The sequence below is a fragment of the Rhincodon typus genome, chromosome 29, assembly GCF_021869965.1.
Source record: "Rhincodon typus isolate 14 chromosome 29, sRhiTyp1.1, whole genome shotgun sequence".
Classification (NCBI taxonomy): Eukaryota; Metazoa; Chordata; class Chondrichthyes; order Orectolobiformes; family Rhincodontidae; genus Rhincodon; species Rhincodon typus.
This window is the reverse complement of record NC_063360.1, coordinates 20574974-20593646: the sequence shown is the minus strand read 5'-3', so window position 1 is coordinate 20593646 and position 18673 is coordinate 20574974.

The following is an 18673-nucleotide window of genomic DNA, read 5'->3' as shown; positions in this document are numbered from 1 at the left end:
TCCAAGCCAATATGTAAGGAGGCACTGTAGTTTACAGAGGGTACTTCAGTTGGAAAACTCTTTGGATTGTACTTAAATTGTACATATTTTAGATTGTGCAGAATGTCAGTTTTGGAAGTCCTGATTCATATGTCATTAGAAACCAAAAGAAAATCTGAGCCAATAGCTGGAAATGTGCATGAATGGAATATCCAATATGAGCACCTCAGAACATTATAACCTTGTCTTTTTTTGAAAACAAAGAATCCCTGATTATTTTGGGTTTCATTGTCACCAGCATTAAGAAACATTGCCTATGTTGGTGCTGTCCTCAATAGGATTCTCAAAGACCAATAACCATGAACAAAAACAGAAACTGCTGGGAAAGCTCAGCAGGTCTGGCAGCATTTGTGGAGAGAAGTCTTAGTTAACATTTTGCATCAAGTGACCCTCAGAGCAGATAAGCATAAGTTGGCTCCCAGTATTTTTAACACTAAATCTCACTCTGTCTTGTAGTGTTGGGATTGCAAATCCAGCAAAGGATTTGCTGCTGGAATCAAGGAGCTGAACTTAGCAAAGTAAATCCCAGGACATGACTCCCAGATATTGGTCAACTGAGATTCAACCTAAACATGCAATGCTATAAAAGGGGTAATACAAGTTAGGAAGATCTCTTATAGGTTTTATAAAAAGACTAGAGGTGGGGGCGGTGTTGGGGGATGGGAGTGGGATATCAGAAAGATACATTGACATAAACCTTTCCTTGCCGAAATGATTGACCTGAATTACCAATCTACATCCATCCCCGCCTCTTTGACCTGTCTGTCTCCTCTCCACCTATCTTCTCCTCTATCCATCTTCGATCCGCCTCCCCCTCTCTCCCTATTTATTTCAGAACCCCCTTCCCCTCCCCCATTTCTGATGAAGGGTCTAGGCCCAAAACGTCAGCCTTCCTGCTCCTCTGATGCTGCTTGGCCTGCTGTGTTCATCCAGCTCTACACCTTGTTATCTCAGATTCTCCAGCATCTGCAGTTCCTACTATCTCTCCTACATTCAGAATACGTTTGATTTGTCTTCTATCGTAGGATGTCCAACTACATTAATACCTTTCTGTGAGTAATTATTTGCTCTTCTGTAACTGCATCTTACTTCACACATCTGCTGGAAGTGACTGACTGTTTTGCATAGAAAATATTCATATTTTAGAAATAACTGTGCAGATTTTGTGCCTGAGGCTTTCCTATTCTACGACACTGACACTGATTTTTAGTAACTGCTGGCTGGCCTACTCCTTGTGTTGGATGGATTATGTTGCTCTCCTGTGATAAGGTTGTCCTTCTCCTGTCAAGATTTCTTGGGCTGTTTCTGATTTCTGATTTCGATACCATCTAATTAGCTTTCTCCAAAGGCAAATTTTCTTTGGACCATAATAAACCTGACAAACATTCATTAACAATTCCAAAAATAATTCAGTCTCAGATGAATTCTGATTTCAAAGTTACAGTGCCATTTTTCCAGTGAACTCATTTCCAGTTGAGACCATTAATTAAAATATCCATAGACTCAACTGAAAGCTAAACGCTTCTGTCAAATCCTTTCATTTTAGAAACATCAATTCTTCTAAGATTAAACATTATCAGCAGTATCGAGGGCAGAACCTTATCAGACTCTGGGAAACAGTGGAATATGACAAGATATGTGGCTGAATCAGATGAGATATTTGGCAACGTCTATCTCAATGATGAGATCACCTCGGCACATCGTGTATGCTATCCTTGAGCACTGTGATGGGAATCTCGCTCGGCAGGGGCAAGACACCAAGTAACATTCATTATTGTTTGTAAAACTCTTGTCAACAGCCCAGTCCACCATGGGTTGCAATCTTACTAAGCTTGCCATACAAACTAGTCTTGAAAAAACTCGACATGAAAACCATAGTGAGTTCTTGATGCGTTTACCTTATCACTCGCTCCAAAAAACTCCATGTTGGATACTGGATACCAAAATCACAGGCACGCTCCATGGACACTAGCCATATGGTCCCGTAGACATGGACATTGGCACCTGACGTACGTCAGCCTCTATGAATTCTTATCTTCGATCCATTTACAGGATGCATCTGTACTTCAATGGTGCACCTCAAGCCATACCAGCAACTATCATTGTAATGCTGCAGCAAGTACACTGTGTGCTCAGGGACATGCACCCAGGTCATGGACTGGACAATGATGGCATCTCTGGGTTCTTTATTTGCTGTCAAAGCACTCAGACACAGGGTGCTCCCTGCCTTACATTTTAACACAATGCCCCCTCAGCCAGCGATACCAGGCATATATCAATACTGTCTTGCCATGCCATTCAGCACAAGCATAAAACTAAGAAGTTTGTCATGGTTATCAGCAGGCCTCAGTCCAGTTAAGGTATATTGCCTTTGCTCCAGAGAATCTGGCACAGTAAGTCAAGGGAAGCCTTCAATACCAGTCCAGGCCCTGCGTGGGGTGGTCAGTGTCACAATTCTCTGTTTATAAGGATGAGGAGCTGAATGATGGGCAGTACACCACTTGCCTTGACTCTTTATGCCTTATTGTGGACTGTTTTACTCCTGAAATGAGAGAGGTGCAGGCATTATGGAAGTTGAAAATGAGTGGAATAGCTACTATTTTTGGTGCAGGTGGAAAGGTTTCCTGAGTGAGCCAGTAGGTTGCACAATGTACATGCAGGATTAGTGTTATCATACTTTGTCATGGGTGAGGGTAAGGGGGAAGACGTTGCATACATTAACGAGAATGGTAGAGCATGACCCTTGGTGGGAAGCCGGTCCAGTAGCACAGAGTGAATGTGAGATAGCAGAGAAATGATGGTTAGCACTTATCTACGCAGAGTGGAGAAGGATATTGACCTTCTTCTTACGGTGCTGGGCATTCCTTTAGATAACTGAGACTGCTGTAACGTGGGTGGCAGCTTTAGACCTGGTCTGGTATTGTGGCTGCCATTGCTGGCCCTGGGTGAAGAGGAACTCTTGCCTGTCTACCAACCCATCCAGCAGAGCTCCAGGACAATTCCCTCAAAACAGCATGCTGATGTCCCCCAGACTGTCATGTTTGGCCAAATGTCAGGAACTATGCAGGGCCGCTTCAGACTGACAGTGCTTTTTGGGGTGCACAGCAACTTTTTCTATACAGTGCTGACACCAGGGACACGGATCCATTCCTGAATCTCTAGTGAATGGCAAACTGCTCCAGGAATGGTGCGTGATAAGAAATCAGACATGAGATATTCACCATAAGGGCTGAAGCACCAATTAATGTGGTGAACTTGTTAAAATACAGTAAGAAAACTCACTCAACTTCTTGGCAAGAATCAGTCCATTAAAACCTGACATGACATGCACTGATCTAAAAAAAGTTGCCTCAGGATCCTACAGCCCGATGGCCTAAACACATATTTCACCAGTTTTAAAATCTCCCCATTCCCGGCCTCATCCCATGTCCAACCCTCTCTCTCTTCCCCGCCTCCTTGACCTGACACAACCTGTCCATCTTCTCTCCCACCTAACCACCCCACCCATCCCACTGACCAATCCTCACCACTCCCTACCTGCACTCACCTATCACCATCCCACTTACCTTCCCCAGCCCCACCCCTCCTCTCTCTATTTATTTCCTAGCTCCCTTCCCCCTCCACATTTCTGAAGAAGGGTCCCAACCTGAAACGTCAGCTTTCCTGCTCCTCTGATGCTGCCTGGCCTGCTGTGTTCCTTCAGCTCCACACGGTGTTGTCTACGACCTCATAAGATCCTTTTTAAAACAAGTGGTTCTCTTCAAATAATATTTTGCAAGTCAAGGCAGAAATCTAAACTAGCTACCCCATTCTGGTTGTTTGTCAAATAATTTGTCCATTTGTTTAACAAGGACCAGTATTTTCTAGAACTGATCTGGACATCCCTAATAGCCGGCGAATGGCCAATGATCATAAATCGCATTCTCTCGAAAGATTTCTTTACAAGGCAAGTTTCCAAAAATACAAATTCCAGGGCCTCTTGTGATTCGGTGTACTGTCACTGCCTCTGGCCTAGAACGCCTAGGTTCAAGTCCCACCTGCTCTAGAGGTATGTCACAACATGTCTCAACAGGTTAGTTAAAATAATTAGTTTCCATGGTTCAATTTAATAAACAGACCACATGGGCTGCCTCAAATCTTAGGACATGAGTGAGTTTTTCAGCTTTTCTTGAGCCTAAGGAGGTACTGAATGCATATATGAGTCTTCTTTGACCTTCAATATTGAGTCAAAGTAATTTTTTTTCTTCAGCACCCAGTTGTTATCAGCCAACATCATAGCCTAACAATGCAAATCTTCCCTCATAAGTAAATGTGTATCCCTCTTGAAATTATGTCCTAACACTGAGTTATAATAAATGTTATTAATAATGCTATGATCATTATTGACAAGGTACTCCTCACACAAATATCTCCAGAAAGCTATCTCCAGAATACTGGTAAGTATTAAAGTGAGTATGTTGCTCTGTAGTACACTTTTCAGTTATGAACCAGATCAATCTCCTTCATTTCGTTGCCCCACTAATAGCATCAGACGTGACTCATTGAGTGATAGAACAGGTTCAAGGGACCAAATAGAATAGACTTCATAGATTCCCTACAGTGCAGAGTCATTCAGCCCATTGAATCTGCACACACCCTCCAAAGAGCATTCCACCTACACCTTATTGGGTCCCCATAACCCCACATTCCCCATGGCTAATCCACCCATCCTGCACATCCCTAGACACTACAGACAATTCAGTATGGTCAATCCACCTAAACTGCACAGCTTTGGACTGTTGGAGGAAACCGGAGCACCCAGAGGAAACACATACAGATATGGGAAGAATATGCAAACTCCACACAGACAGTCACCCATGGCTGGAATTAAACCTGGGTCCCTGGCGCTGTCTGGATGCAGTGCTAGCCACTGAGCCACCAGAGGTGGGCAGAAATGGCCTACTCCAATGCCAATGACTATACTGATACCCATTTCTCAACCAAGAGCTAATACATAAGATCTGTTTGATCATTTCATTTCTCTGATTCAGAGTTTGATGTGCACAACTTGACTGCTGTGTTACCTATGTCACCGTAAAATGCTTCACTGACATTCTGATGGTAAAAAAGCGCAATATTGAAGTAATTGTTTGCTTTTCTTTACTGTTAAATATTTTTAAACCTTCCCCCGTTACAGCAGCATAGCATTCTCCAGCTGCACTATCTTTTTGTTTGCAGAGTTGCACAACAATATATACCATAGATTAATCTTGAAGCAACAACAGGCTCTCGATCTATCCAAACCATTTGAATTTCTTGAGCTGACAAGTATCTTACCAGCACAGTTATATCCACTATCAAAACTTTATTAACCAAGCTACCTTTACAGAATAATCTACAATGTTGCACTGGAACTTTTACTGTAAACAATTATCTGATTATTTACAAAACTGCCTGTGTCTCAAGTTATGACAGAAGCAAATCAGAACGGTTTCAAATTTCTTATCCTTTTTGGAATTACTTTTGTTACTACCTGACTTCTGCTCCCTGATAATTGCTGAAATCTTCCAATGAATTATACTATCCCCATTTTTAACAGTTTTAAATTCTCGGAGTTCTGAGGAAGGGTCACCGGACCCGAAACGCTAACTCTGATTTTTTCTTCACAATTGCTTTTCCAGCAACTTCTGTTTCTGTTGATGTTCTTGTTGTTGTAATATTAAATTCTGTTGTAGTCAAAACCCACAAAGAATGGAGGCTAGTTTAATCCTAAAACTCATTCCAAGCTGATGTAGCAGCCCGTTTAATTGATGCCACAGGTAAAAGATTCTGGATTGCCCCTTCTCCTTGTTGAACATTCAGGGTAATATAATATATAATTTCTACCTTAAATATTGCACATATTAAAACTCTAACCATGAAGGAAACAATGAAGGAACTGTAAGACAGAAGATCAATATATAAAGTTTTCCTTAACATTGTAAGGAAATTAAAAGGAACTTATTTAAGGTAGAGAATGTGGTTTGGTTCGTGTACTTTAGCTGGGTAAATGTAAATGTATATATAGTAGTAGGATCCATTTGCAATGTTCAAATAGATGTAATGCTGGACCATTAAATATCCAATACAAGCTGCAGTTGATTGATTTGTATTTTACTCATCTGCTTATAATTTTCAATTCAAGTCATTTATTTCTGAAAAGATATAAGGAAGCCATTTCCAGGGTATTTAGATGCATGGACATTAAGAAGAAATTCTTTTTATCCATTCAATATTACTCTTGGGCCACTTAAATCTTTAATGGAGACTTGGTTTAAGACATATTCTAATCTTGCCCACCTTGGGAAATGAGCCCTGAAGTAACACAATAATTGAAATAACAGCATAATTGCTTAAAATAAATAAGGAGTGGATTGCTGTGTTCCTTGTTGGTTACAACTCCCTGTGCCTCCTCTATGAGATGGAATTGCATTCACAGCAAGAGATGGCTCCTTTCAGAAGCCATAATAGTATACTCATACACAGTACAAAGATGATGGTTGTATTTTGCATGTTAAGTTACAGAAAGCTAACTTGTGTAGGATATAACTGTAGCCAATTTTTAACACACTTTTAGATGCTTCTACTTATATGATTACACATTATAAGCAAGCACCACCTAACCCAACAATCACTTTAAGTCTATGTCTATTTATATAGGCACAAGAGAATCTCAGGCCTGAAATAACACCACAGAGGTCAGCATTCATCACCAAATCACCCTTTATTTACATATGAACAGTCCTTTAGTTTAGCACTGCCTCATACATTCAATCTTTGACACTCTTCTTTTTACCTCTCAGGCAGGAGTTCCCTGATTGAACCAGATTAACAGTCCCAATCAGGGAACTCATATTCTATGAGTTCTAGCTGGCTGACCTCGATACAATCACTACTCGCCCATCACCTGTCTAAATTAAACATAATTAAGATATAATTAACAGAACACAGCAGAAAAATAACTATTGGTCAACTCTGTGTGTGGTGTGTGTGTTCAATTAACTATGGACTATAATAAAATTGCACATTGTGTATTCAGAATATTTTACAGCATGGATTCCAAAATTTGTTTACTCTGTCTTTTGTTTCTATTCATCAATTGAAAACTGCAACAGCACTCAGCCACTTTTAATTTATTTTCATTTACAGTTATTTAATTAATAGCGTCTAAATTGGCCTTGGTGACCAGTGAAAAAATGGTGAGATACAACTTCATCTATAGTATTTAATTGGTTATAAAGGCTAACATTCTGACTTGGTGCTCCTGGTGGGGAGTCTCACCCACTTGGAGTGGCACGACAGAAATTCAGGCAAATAGTTTACATGATTATCAGGGACATAAAATTGGAAAATGATGCCTAGAGTGCTGCAATTTAACTCGAGTGCAATATTGTGAATGTGCTGCATCCAATACCTATGACTTTGGTTTTACTGAGAAAATGTTATTTTCCAGTTGTTGTTCTTATGTAATATTGCAGCTGTCAATGTTTGCTAGGCCTTAATAAAAGACCCCTGTGAATATCTACATGTAGTTGTGGCCTTGACTTGTTGATTTGATGTGCTTGCAAGAAAGGACCAAGACCTATGTACCTAAGAATTTTTTAAAAAGTGAAGTAGCAATGCTTCTACAGTCCTTCCCTTTGCCTCAATGCCAGGCCCAGGAGTTAGAATCATCCACAATTATCAACTTCCTGGGAGTTCGAAGAAGATCAAGTTACACTTGAGTGAATTTGGGAACAAAAATTGTTGTCCAATTAAAATGAATTAAATAAAAAAAATTGTGTAATCTCTATCTGGATGGACGTTTGGTGTCAAGGAAAGGCTTTCTTGGACCAATCATTAACCTAGAAAAGGAAACTGGTTGAGTTGCAGGGACTTCATAGGCAAGAAAAAATTCAGATTGTTAGATTATAACATCGCACATGGGCAACAATCATTGGAAGGGGAAACACATTGAGGAATTTAACATGGATTGTTGACTTGGACTGAAGCACTGTGTAACAAGCTAAGGAATGTGAGAAGATAATTTTCTCAACTAAAGTTAATGGCTAATAGTTAGCAACGAATGTAGCCAAGAGGCAAAATCTAAACATTGTTCATAACTGACGTCATAATGTTTAGGCTGTAGTATAAAATGGATTGAAATTTTTCTCATTTTTGAAATAAATTGAAGAGAACATAAAGCCATTGCTATGTTTGTAGGCAAGGGTTTAGACCTCAATTTTAGTCTGTGTTTCTGTGTGATTGAGTAATATAGTTATTAATTAAAATAACGCTGTAAGTTTAAATGATAAACTGAGAAAGCAAGGATTGCAGAATTTATTTATATTGAGAGTAAATGACAACACTGCTCTGGTATCCATATTTGCTTTATTTTAACCATAAATAGCACTTTTAAATATTGTGTGTATATAAATGAGTTTTGCTGGCCTACAACACTCAAGCTTGGTAGCTATTATATTGTACTAGATTCACGGTTACACTGCTGGCTTTCTAAGCATATGTGCCAAACCTGAATCCTGCCTGCATTTGTCACTTCCACTTACTTGGTTCTTTCAAATATATTCAACTTGGAGAAGTCTTTCAGAATATTGGACTACTTTACCACAGACAAAGGCTTTCATTGCAATTATTTGTGTCTGTATGCTTAAAGAACACTTTTCAGTACTGTATAATGTGGCTTTGTGGAGTCTGAGGAGGCATAGAGACTGGAAAAATTCATGGGGTTATTGGGGGAGGTGGGAGTGTGTGCAAAATTCGGCTAGTAACATTTGTGCCACACAACTAACATACAATGACTATCTCCTACAAGAGAGAATCTACCATCACCCCTTGACGTTCAATGACAATACCTTCACTGAATCCTCCAATGTCAACATCCTGGTATTACCAATGACCAAAAACTGGACAGGTTCAATTTCAACAACATTTAAGAAGCTTGGAGACCATTCAGGATGAAGCAGCATGTTTGATTGGCAGTCTGTCAAGAACTATTCACTCTCCCACCACCAAACGTTCACAACCATCACCATCTGGAAGGACAAGGGCACCAGATAAACAAAAGTACTACTATCTTCAAGTTCCCCTCCAAGCCCCTACCACCATGAATTAGAAACATATTGTCATTCCTTTACTACCACTGGGTCAAAATCCTGAAACTACATCTCTGCTGGCAATGTGGGACTTCAGTGGTTCAAGGAGGCATATCACCACCACCTTCTCAAGACCGACAGGGAAAGGCAATCATGCTGGTCCAGACAGCGACACCCACAAAGAATTGAAACAAAAAGTAGGCAGCAATGCAGATTTGATTTGACTGATTGCACTATATAGTGAACAGTGGTATGACACCTTCAACTCTGGGTGAAGTCACTGCTCATAAAATGCTCAGCAGTAGGGAAGGACTGCTGTCTTAAGAATGCTACAGAAGAAATCTCTTGGTAATCCTCAACAAGGAAGAATATTCCAATGAATGGTAAATGCATTTCAGACCTGGTAAGCATATGCTGCAGCAGAAGAATTGGAAACTCCCTGGGCAAGGAAAATTAGCAACTTTAAAGCAGACACAGACTGCAGCGTGAGATGGTGGTTTGTGCGAGCGGTCCCAAGTCAGAATTCAACAGTGAGTGAACTGATAACGGAGGTTGTATGGGTAAAGCTTAAAATCTCTGGTGAGAAGGGGAAATTTTTAAAATGGTGCAATTTTCCAGGTTGGAAAGTGAGTAACTAAAAATATTGCTAACAACTCAGATTGAGCATTATTTCAGAGCAAACAGGCACACTGGGATGCAGAAGTAAAGGGCCATAAAACAAATATTCATCTGAAACCGGGGACATTGCAAATGAGTAATGAAAGGATAATGTCGAGCAGATGAAAAGCCTAAGCTAATGAGGAACAAAACTTTGGGAGACTTTCTTAAGGTTGCTGAAAGGCAGGAGATCATTAATAAGAGCTAGAAGAAGGATGGGTAAATTTGTTTTAAACTACAAGGAGCAGGAATCAACCAGTAAAATGACAACAAATACAACAATTGTTAAAGCCACATCAGTGGATTTCATCCAGCCAAAGCCATAAAAGAAATGGAATTAATTTCTTAGAGTCACAAATCGTGAGAATTATTAAAGTGAGAATTGTTTATTACGGCACAAACAGTGGGATACATCTGGTGAAACCATCATAAAGATGGGAATCATTCATTCAGCATAGAAAGATTGAAATAGTCCATTAGAGCTGCAACATAATGGTTTCCTGCATTGGTACTGCAAAACGTACAAAATCATCCAGCATAGCAGCAAAGAACATTTAAACTACCATTACTATGAAATAGAAGCCTTTCAAGCAAGCAAAATATGTAATCACATTAGGAAGACATGGCATCAGAAATAACTTTACCAAGATGTAATTTCTGAGATGAATGAAATAGAACATTGAATAGGACTTTCGTAGAAAACAAGATGCAGAATGGTTTCAACGTTTAATACTTAATCAGAAGCTGAGCAAGTAAATGTATTTCTATACGCAACTGGAAAATAACCAATGATGCCATAACTCATAACGAACAAAGACCAAAGAACCAACAGATATTTTTCAAGAAGTACTGAAAGCTTTTGCCATTTACTTCAATCTCAGAACTAATTAAACTCTTGAAAGAGGAAGATTTAGTACAAGGGTTCAGAATTTAGGTAAACCTATAGATTATTTCATTAGCGATCTTTTCAGATTATATGTCAGAATTCCAAAGAAGACCCGTCTCTAGAGCAAACTGTTCAGCTGGCTTGAGGCATGAATGCAATATAGATCAATCCTGAGAGGAGAAGACCAACTTTAGCACAGGAGATCAGCAGAGCCTATCAATATTTATGGCACAAAACAACACACAGCTCATGTGAGAAAGCAGTACAATGGTTAGAAAAGCATCAGACACGAAGTGTCATTGTCAGCTTTGCAGAGCAAAGAAACCTCACAGGCACAGATATTACCTATCTATTAAAATTGAATGCTTTATCTGTCATATGATAGGTCACTTTCAGCAAATGTGCAGACATGCATCACAGTTTCTGAAAAGCAAGAAATTAAATAGCTCCCCACACAAAGAAGTTAATGAGATAGAGCAGTGTAACACAGAAGAAAAACTTATAGAGTCATTCAGCACGGAAACAGACCCATTAGTCCAACCTGTCCATGCCGAACATAATCCCAAACTAAACTAGTCCCACCTGCCTGCTCCTGGCCCACATCCCTCCTTACCTTTCCTATTCATGTATCCATCCAAATGTCTTTTAAACATCATTATTGCACCCACACCCACCACTTCATCAGGATGTTCATTCCACACGCAAACAACCCTCTGTGTAAAAACTTTGCATCTTATGCCTTTTCTAAATCTCTCTCCTCTCACCTTAAAGATGCACCCCCTAGTCTTGAAATTCTCCATCTTAGGGAAAAGACAACTACCATCGACTCTATGTATACCTCTCATTATTTTATAAACTTCTATCAGGTCATTTCTCAACCTCCTATGCTCCAGTGTAAAATATCCCAGCCTATCCAGCCTTTCTTTATTACTCAAACCTTCCATACCCAGCAACATCCTGGTAAAACTCTTCTGAACCCTCTTCAGTTTGATAATATCCTTCCTATAACTGGGGTGACCAGAACTGGACACAGTATTCCAGAAGAGGCCTCACCAATGTCCTGCACAACCACAACATAATATCCCAACTCTTATACTCAAAAGACTGAGCAATGAAGGCAAGCGTACCAAATGCCTTTTTGATTAACCTGTCTATATGTGACACAAATTTCAAAGAATTATGTACCTGCACCCCTAGGTCCCTCTGTTCTACAACACTACCCAAGGCCCTTGATATGTTACCAGGGGGATGAATAATCTAAAACTTATATTTTGGACAGTTTATATATATATATATTAATGGTTATTTCATGAATTTCACATAGCAAGTGGGGATTATCAGATAATGAATCACGATTACAAGAACATTGTGTACATGGCAGTGGTTGGGTGGCATGGTGGCTCAGTGGTTAACACTGCTGCCTCACAGCTCCAAGGACCTAGGTTCGATTCCAGCCTCAACTTTGCACATTCTCCCCTCTGGGTGTTCCGGTTTCCTCCCACATTCCAAAGATGTGCAGGTTAGGTGGACTGGCAGTGCTAAATTTCCCAGAGGGATGTGCAGGCTAGGTGGATTAGCCATGGGAAATGCAGGATTACAGGGATACGGTAAGAGGGGTGGGTCTAGATGGGATGCTGTTTGGAGGGTCAGAGTGGACTTGATGGGCTGAATGGCCTGCTTCTACACTGTAGGGATTCTATGTTTCTATGAACTGATGTCAGTGCAACTACACAGTCTAGGAAGCATGGGTACAAAATATCTAGCAAGTAGTAGAAAACCTAAATGTATTTCACAATCAAGAATCCTCATCCTTGAGTAGGAAGGCTTGCCATGACCTCAATCTTCTTCAACCAGCAGAAGGAGTTAAACTATATAGAATAGCCAGTTGAGCAAGTCAAGAAGCAGACTATGGAAGTTTCATAGGATCTCTCAAATCACGCTGGAAAGTAAAACAATCAGAATTCATTGAAAATCATTATGCTGCCATATGAGCTTTGTTTCATGCTGCCAATGACATGGGAACTAGTGACTATACTGTATTGGAACAAAGTTTTCTCTCTATCAACAGTGAAGAGCAGTCAGACTGGCTGTCAAGGGTGAGCAGGCAATGAGTTAGCCAATAAGCAGCATTGTCCATATGAGTCAGTTGCTGGATCAATAAATGATATAGGTAGAAGTGAAACACAACTTAGTGATTGAATAACTATGACAGATTCAACCCTGAGGCTAGGTACTGAGGTGACTCAGAAGCAGCAAGTTCAAGCAGAATATTTAACATCGTCTTTCCATCAGAATTCTTCAGTAACTGTGATAGAGATCATACCCAGCCAGAAGCAATACTCAAATGTGAAGCTCTGAGAAAATGAACATATATGTTATACCAATAATACAATCGCAGAGGGTGAATGAGAGTCAAACCTAAAACATATTGAAGTGAAAAGTTGACATGCTTCAGCACAAATCTGCAGATGGATTGGGAATAAAAATCTATGGACACATGTTGAAGATGTGATGCATATAACTCCATGGAAGCCACCATTAAGAAGTGATGACTAATGTTCAATCATTCAAAATACTGCAAAGAAGAAATTGGCTATTTCTTCAGGCAAGATCTCCCATGAAGAAAATCTAAGCAATTATAGAGTCTTTAAGTTGAAATGAGTATACAGACATCAGACTGTAAGGAAGACAAAGATATTAAGACCATAAGACTTAGGAGCAGAAGTAGTTCATTTGGCACATTGAGTTTCCTCCTCTATTCAATGAGATTATGGCTGATCTGATAATCCTCAACTTCACTTGCTCGCCTTTTCCCCATAACCCTTGATTCCCTTGTTGATTACAAGGATAACTGTCTTTCACCCAACAACTACCAGTGGTATCAATCCAAAGAGAATACATTCCAGGAGTATCGTGTACCCTCCAGATCACCTAAATTTGTAAAGTCAGAGACCTGTGGGGAGATGAGGTAGAAGTAAATGTAATTGTACACAATAATATTTAATAATAATAATGAGAAAAAAACTGACAGGTTATGTATGTAGGTCTGAATGGGTTGATACAGGGGAATGCCATATGCACTACCACTATAATGATGCCATATACGTGTGTGAATTGTAATGCTGTCATATAAAACTGACTTTATTAGTCTGCTGTAGTCATGTGGCCTCTGCATGAGGCATACAACCTGTGAGCAGGCAACCTCAAACTTCACTTCAATAACGTCCTCATGTTGAATACTCTGCTGTGTTGTAGACTTGAGCCAATATGAACTCGTGGGCATAACAACTCAGGATCTCAGGGAAGTGAGACATGGTGCTCAGTAGCATTGTCAATCATATAATGTAACCTGTAACTTGTTGCTAACATGTAATAAATGATATCTTGATCTTTACAACAGAGGCTTCTGGTTAGACTAGGAAGTGGTTTTCTGCTATTAGAAGTGAAACACTGCAGATGATGGAAATCTGAAGTTACAGAAAAAGCTGGAGAAACTCAGCAGATCTGGCAACATCTGTGGAGAAAGATACAGAGTTAATGTTTTGAGTCTGATATGATTCTACTTCAGAACTGTTCAAAATGTTGGTGAACTGCTGACGGGTTGACTCAAAATGTTACCTCTGTTTCTCTCTCTAAAGATGGTGCCAGACCTTCTGAGTTTCTCCAGCATTTTCTGATTTTTGTTTGTATTAGTGGGCTTCCTCTACTGCATTAGACAAAATAGGCCATGTGGTTTTCTTCTCATTAAGAGGATGGTGGCAGTAATCTTTATCATAAGCAGTAGCTCATACAATGTGGTGAGCTGGCATGCTCATACAACAGTGTCTTGTAAGGATCTGTATTAGAACCTCAACTACTTACAGCATTTATAAATGACTTCGATAATGTATAGAAAGTCGCATGTTAAAATTTGGCAATAGCACAAAAATTAAAGGCATTGATAGCAATGTAGTTGGAAGAATAAACTTACTAAGATATTGATAGATTAAGTGAATGGGCAAAACTGGAAATAGGTTTGAATTCCTAAAGGGTTCCTTTGTTTTTGAAGGCAGATGTTCTAGACAGTATGGTTATAGGAACATCCAAAACTGTTCGTTTAAGCACAGGGAACTTAGAGGTTTCATTAGAGACGATAACCCAGAGGAAACTGGAAATTCAAAAGATTTAAAGTTCCTCCAGTTTAAAGAAATATACAAACTTCAGACAGTTGGGAAGAAAATCAAGGACCTTAAGACCATGAGATGTAGGATGGAGGGCTTTGAGAAATCATTTGATTGCAATCTATTACAACAAGCATGACAGGACTTGACCAATCACGCTCAGTACTCTCCTCAACAGATTATACAAAGGACCAAATAAAACTATGCATATGTAAACATTAATGGAGAGTACAAATGGACAGGTGGTAACAGGAATCAGACCTGACATCAATGGTCAGCTTAGGTTAAAAATGAGGCTTTGTTTCCAGCATCCTGGAAGACTTGTATGGTGTGTTTTGTTCTGGCTAATACACTTTTGGTACTGTACTGACAATTCATTTAAATAAACTCAGAGAACAATCTGTTTATATCAAAAAATACTTAATATTCATATATGTCCAATATCAAGAGTGGATTTAAATAGATCTATTTGTAAATCAATGTAGTCATGACTAATATATAATATTTCCTGCAGGTTGCTCCTATAATTTTGCACTGACTTGTTTCCTAAAAGTAGTTCTTAGTTTTTCTACTTAATCAGTATCAAATGCTACTCCAGCCGACTCCTTAATTCAAAGCCACTTGTTGCAAGGTATCTCCAATAATTCAACATGTTAGCAGCAAATCCCACTTTGCCATGTCATTTATGTTGCTTAATTTAAATTACTGTGCAAAAATTTACTGAAAATATCTGTTGACTTTATGAAGACTAGAAGAAAAGTCCATTTAAGCATTAGCTGATATTCACATTGTTTCCTTCATTCAAAAAAACTTCACAATTTCTTCCTCATAATGCATTTCTTCCAATATTGTGTTCTAGTTTGTAATTGTGAAAATATTTTTGGCGCAGGAAACTTGGACAATATTGCCACATTTAAAGGTCCTGATTTTTATCAGGAAAGAAGAATATAAGCAAACAAAACTGAGGATTGGAATGGATCAGAGTTTCAAAAAGTCAAGCAAAAGAATGCAATTGATTGTAAGTGTTGAATCTAGGAAGTAAATAAAATGAAGTGAAGGCTTATGAAATTAAGCAAATCTTGTTGCTGGAAATGAAGATGTGTCTTTACACCCTTAATGCTCTTGTGCATGTTAAAGACAATGAAAATAAAGTGAAGAACATGTTGAACAATGCCGTTGTATTCATTTTGGACCCCAAACTATTATTACATTCCTCAAAAGGTTCCATAGAATTAGGTCCCACATCTGCAACTCAAATTCTGAAAGGAAAGCTTGTGTAACTAATTGAGACATGCCCTTCCATCCAAGAGGTCATAAGTTTGAATTCCAGCTTTCACTGTCATTCAAATTCATATTCTGCCTTTTGCATTTCCCCATGTACCCGATCTTGACCATTTTGTCAGTGTACCCCTTTGGAGTTGACAGTTTTATTTAAATGGAATCATCCAGATAATTGGTAAAACATTAAAATAAAGTCTGTATCCTATTATTAGGGTGCATGTTTTAATATAAATTTATTCCTGAGATGGGGAGATGCGTGCAAAACCAAGACTTATCATTTAATCCGAGATGCTCTGAAAAGGTGGCAGTGGGTTTTTTTCCCTTCAAACTCCTTGGGTTGGATTTGGAAGATTGCCATGGTTCCCATTTCCCATGTTGATTAAAAGGTCAGGGGTTGGAGAACCCTGACTATGATTCTTCCATTTACTCCATAGCAATTTAATTGTGTGGACCATTTTAATGCAAGACTTCTGTCCCTTTCTCGGAAGGACGCCTGCCTCAGAGACCTGCCGGTCAGTTTTGGGGTGTGGTGGAAATGTCATTGAACTACAATAGAGAAGCCCAGGCTGATATTCTGGGGATATGAGTTTGAATCCTACCATGGCAAATAGTAAAATTTGAATTCAATAAAGAGTAATTAAATTTTAATTTACTCACAAGATGTGGGCATCTCTGGCTTGCCAGCATTTATTGCTCACCCCTAATTTCCTAGAAGGCAGTTAAGAGTCAACCACATTGCTGTGGGTCTGGAGTCACATGTAGGCCAGACCAGGTAAGGATGACATATTTCCTTCCTGAAAGGACATTAGTGAAACAGATGGGTTTTTCTGACAATTGACAATGGTTTCATGGTCATTAACAGACCCTTAATTTTAGATTCTTTTTATTGAATTCAAATTGTGCAATCTGCCATGATAAGATTTGAACCTAGATCCCCAGAACTTTAGCTGAGTTTCTAGATTAATATTCTAGCATTAATATCACAAGGCCATTGCTTCCCCAATAAAAATAATCAATAAAAATGTGGAATGTAGAGCTGTCATTTGTTGTAAAAGTCCATTGGGTTTGGTAATGTCATGGAGGGAAGGAAAATTCTCATCCTTACCTGGCCTGGCTTATGTGTGACTCCAGACCTGAAGCAATGTGGTTGACTGTTAACTGCACTTTGAGAGATTAGGGATGGACAATAAATGCTGGCCTAGCCTGTGATGCTCACATCCTGTGGCTGACTATATTAAAAGAAATCAGATAGCTAGCAGCACTGCAGACACAGGCAACCCACCATGCCAGAAGGTCCTGGTAGGCCTAAGGTTGGGGCTCAGGTAAAACATCCAGAAGTTGTGTGATGCGGCCATTAATTGCCCACTTAAAGACCTCAACAGGTCCAAGGGTGATCTGACTCCTTTCCCTTCCCCCCTGTAAAATTTCAGACAAGTTGGATCAGGTAGATAAGCAGCAGGAAGTTCACCTACTGGGTTTTACAAGCTTCCCACCTTCAAACCTAATGGAGGGGGAGCATAAATCGAGCTTCTCGATTAGCTGATTCCTCAACTTTCTATCCTAAAGAAAAACAAGCCAACTGAATTTGTTAATCCACAAAAAAAAACACATTTCTCTTAGTGTTTCTAATTATACCTTGTAACTGTGCTTTGGATAATCATGATTTGTATATCATTCTGTGGAGAAGCTGTTTATGTTAATCATGCACCCATTTTGATTGTAACACTAATCTTTATTCATCCAAAGGACGTGGGCGTTACTGGCAAGGCCAACATTTATTGCCTATCCTTAACTTCCCTAGGGAACGTTCCTTCTTGACCAGCTGCTCAGTGTTATTTTATACTCACAGTGTTGTTAAAATGAAGGGGTTGCAATACTTTTGGAAGATTTGAAATTTGGATTGCAGCCTACAGATAGGTCCTACTAGGCCATGAAAGTTCCTGGTTTGAATAGTGCTACTGAAGGAGGCTTGATGAGTTGCTGCAGTGCATCTTGCTTATGTTACTTATTGCTGATATTTTGCATAGTAGTGTGAGGAGGAGATGGTTAAGATAAAAGATGGGTGCCAATCAAGGAAACTGTTCAGTCCTGGTTGATGTTGAACTTTGTTTGTTGTTTGAGTTGCACTTCAGGTAAGTGGACAATATTCTATAACATACCTGAATTGTACCTTTGGAGGTTGGAGGGACTGTAGGGAGTCAAGACAGCCACTCATCAAAATAGCCAGTTTTGACCTGTTCATGTATCCACAATATTTATGTAGCTGGTCTGTTAATTCTGGGACCATTAGTGACCCCTCAGTTGTTGTTGGTGGGATATTCAGTGATGGCATTGCCATTGAACGTAAGTCGGATGTGGTTGGATTCTCTCTAATTTATCCAGCCAAATTAATGCAAAGGTTTTAAGGATACTTACTTTCTAATTAAGATTGAGGAAGTTTTACAAGTTAAGACCATAAGACCATAAGACATAGGAGCAGAAATTAGGCCATTCGGCCCATCGAGTCTGCTCCGCCATTCAATCATGGCTGATAAGTTCCT